Source organism: Nycticebus coucang, chromosome X, assembly GCF_027406575.1.
Source record: "Nycticebus coucang isolate mNycCou1 chromosome X, mNycCou1.pri, whole genome shotgun sequence".
Lineage (NCBI taxonomy): Eukaryota > Metazoa > Chordata > Mammalia > Primates > Lorisidae > Nycticebus > Nycticebus coucang.
In genome coordinates, this window is record NC_069804.1 from 56,677,702 (window position 1) to 56,681,589 (window position 3,888).

Below are 3,888 nucleotides of genomic sequence, written 5' to 3' on the forward strand. Positions count from 1 at the left end.
AAACTAAGGGTGGGGCTGGAACTGAGTGAACAACTCCAGGCTCCATCAAGTGCCTGAGGTTGACAGGCCACACCACCCCCTGCTGGATAAAGACAGAGAATAGTGGCCTACTCGAGCAGACACAGACTACCCTGTGACTTAGGCAGGTGCAAACCCCTGGAGTATCTGCTTACTGCAGACAACTGACTGGGTCACAGCCCTGTGGGGCTAGCAGCGACTGGGTGTGACAGAGCTCCAAGGTGGGGAAGGAGGCATTAATCTTCCCAGACTCATCTATTTACTGGTGGCTCTTCCTGACTCCACACAGCACTGGAGCAAGCCATTTTAGAACAGTCACCAGACCCCTGTGATCTAGTTCCCAGGGACCTCTTGAACTCTCCCACGCAAGGCAGCTGCTGACTGAGACAATTGACTTGGACGTTTTGAACTGAGTCACTCACTTGGGGACTATCCAGGTGGTGCCCTAGGTGTGTGGTTGTAGGAAGGTTTGATTTTCCCTTTCCATTTGTTGCCTGTGGTGGGTGGGGTGACTTAATTGCTGATATTTCTCCACAGCTGAGACTTCAACCCAGAGTAACTGTTTCACTAGGGTCACATAGAAACCAGCTGAAAACAAGACAGAACCACTTAGCCCCTCTACACCAAACAGGGCCCCAGTTTCTCAGGACACAGCACTGTACGGGTCCTCAACAAAACACCAGAGGAAAATCAAAGGGAGTAAAACAATTATGGGGCAGAATCAGCGGAAAAACTCTGGTAAAATGAATAACTAGAATAGATCAACCCCCCCAAGGAAAGATACGGCAGATGTAATTGAAGATCCCATTCACAAACAACTGGCTGAGATGTCAGAAATCGAATTCAGAATTTGGGTGGCAAACAAGATTAACAAAATGGAATTAGGAATTCATGGAGAAATTCAAAAGCTGTCTCAAGAATTTAACGAATTTAAAGACAAAACCACCAAAGACTTAGACACACTGAAACAAGAATTTTCAGCCCTTAAAGATATGAAAAATACAGTAGAATCCCTTAGCAACAGAATGGACCAACCAGAAGAAAAGATCTCCAACATTGAAGATAAAGCCTTTGAATGTTCCCAAACTGTCAAAGAGGAAGAGAAATGGAGAGCAAAAATGGATCACTCTCTCAGAGAGCTCTGGGATAACTCGAAGAAGGCAAATATTCGACTCATAGGAATTCCTGAAACAGATGAAGTGGCCTCACTGGGCGCAGAGGCCCTTCTGCATGAAATTATGAAAGAGAATTTATCAGACATGCCTAGAGAACCTGAAATTCAGATAGCAGATAGTTTCAGAACCCCAGCACGACTCAACCCCAATAAAACATCCCCCAGGCATATCATAATTAATTTCACTAAAGTTAATATGAAGGAGAAAATTCTGAAAGCGGCCAGGCAAATGAAATCTATTACCTTCAACGGGAAGAACATTAGAATGACTGCAGATCTCTCTGCTGAAAATTTTCAAGCCAGAAGAAGGTGGTCATCAAAGTTTAATCTCCTCAAGCAAAATAACTTTCAGCCCCGGACCTTGTACCCAGCTAAACTGAGTTTCATTTATGATGGAGAAATAAAATACTTTAATGACATACATATGCTAAAGAAATTTGCCATAAACAAACCAGCTCTTCAGGATATTCTCAGACCTATCCTCCATAATAACCAACACAATCCTCTACTACAAAAGTAAACTCACTGAGAAACTTCTGATCAAACTCCAGCTTATACAATGGCAAAAGGATTAAAAATGCCCACTGGACTTTCGAAAAACTCAATACCCAAAATTTCACCAAACTTATCAATACTCTCCATTAATGTGAATGTCTTAAACTACCCTCTAGAGAGACATAGGTTAGTTGACTGGATACAAAAACCCAGGCCAGACATTTGTTGCATACAAGAGTCACATCTTAACTTAAAAGACAAATGCAGACTCAGGGTGAAAGGATGGTCATCCATATTTCAGGCAAATGGTAACCAGAAAAAAGCAGGAGTTGCAATTTTATTTGCGGATACAATAGGCTTTAAACCAACAAAAGTAAGGAAGGACAAAAATGGTCACTTCATATTTGTTAAGGGTAAGACTCAATATGATGAGATTTCAATTATTGATATCTACGCCCCCAACCAGAATGCACCTCAATTTATAAGAGAAACTCTAACAGACATGAGCAACTTGATTTCCTCCAACTCTATAATAGTCGGAGATTTTAACACTCCTTTGGCAGTGATGGATCCATCCTCCAACAAAAAGCTGAGTAAAGAAATTCTAGATTTAAATCTAACCATCCAGCATTTAGATTTAGCAGACATCTACAGAACATTTCATCCCAACAAAACTGAATACACATACTTCTCATCACCCCCTGGAACTTACTCCAGAATCAATCACATCTTTGGTCACAAGTCTAACCTCAGTAAATGTAAAGGAATCGAAATTATTCCATGCATCTTCTCGGACCATCATGGAATAAAACTTGAGAAGAGTAACAACAGGAATCTGAATACTCATACAAAAACATGGAAGTTAAATAACCTTATGCTGAATGATAGCTGGGTCAGAGATGAGATCAAGAAGGAAATTGCCAAATTTCTGGAACAAAACGACAATGAAGACACAAACTATCAGAGCCTCTGGGACACCGGAAAGGCAGATCTAAGAGGGAAATTTATAGCACTGCAAGCCTTCCTCAGGAGAACAGAAAGAGAGGAAGTTAACAACTTAATGGGACATCTCAAGAGACTGGAAATGGAAGAACACTCCAACCCCAAATCCAGTAGAAGAAAAGAAATAACCAAAATCAGAGCAGAACGAAATGAAATTGAAAACAAAAGAATAATACAACAGATCAATAAATCAAAAAGCTGGTTTTTTGAAAAGGTCAACAAAATAGATAAATCCTTGGCCAACCTAATCAGGAAAAAAAGAGTAAAATCTCCAATCTCATCAATCAGAAATAAAAAAGACGAAATAACAACAGACTTCGCAGAAATCCAAAAAATCCTTAATGAATATTACAAGAAACTTTACTCTAAGAAATACGAAAAACTGAAGGAAATTGACCGTTACATGGAAGCACTTCACCTTCCAAGACTTAACCAAAATCAAGTGGAAATGTTGAACAGGCGCATATCAAGTTTGGAAATAACATCAACCATACAAAATCTCCCCAAAAAGAAAAGCCCAGAACCAGATGGTTTTACATGAGAATTCTACCAAACCTTTAAAGAGGAATTAGTACCTATATTACTCAACCTGTTCCAAAAGGTAGAAAAAGAAGGAAGACTACCCAACACGTTCTATGAAGCAAACATCACCCTGATCCCCAAACCAGGAAAAGACCCAACAAGAAAAGAAAATTATAGACCAATATCACTAATGAATATAGATGCAAAAATATTCAACCAGATTCTAACAAACAGAATCCAGCAACACATCAAACAAATCATACATCATGACCAAGTTGGTTTTATCCCAGGGTCTTAAGACTGGTTAAATATACGTAAATCTATAAATGTAATTCAGCACATAAACAAATTAAAAAACAAAGACCAAAAAAAAAAAAAAAAAAAACAAAGACCATATGATTCTCTCAATCGATGCAGAAAAAGCTTTTGATAACACCCAACATCCCTTCATGATCAGAACACTTAAGAAAATCGGTATAGAAGGGACATTTCTTAAACTGATAGAGACCATCTACAGCAAACCCACATCCAATATCATATTGAATGGAGTTAAATTGGAATCATTTCCACTCAGATCAGGAACCAGACAAGGCTGCCCATTATCTCCATTGCTCTTTAACATTGCAATGGAAGTTTTAGCCACCGCAATTAGGGAAGAAAAGGTGATCAAGGGTGTC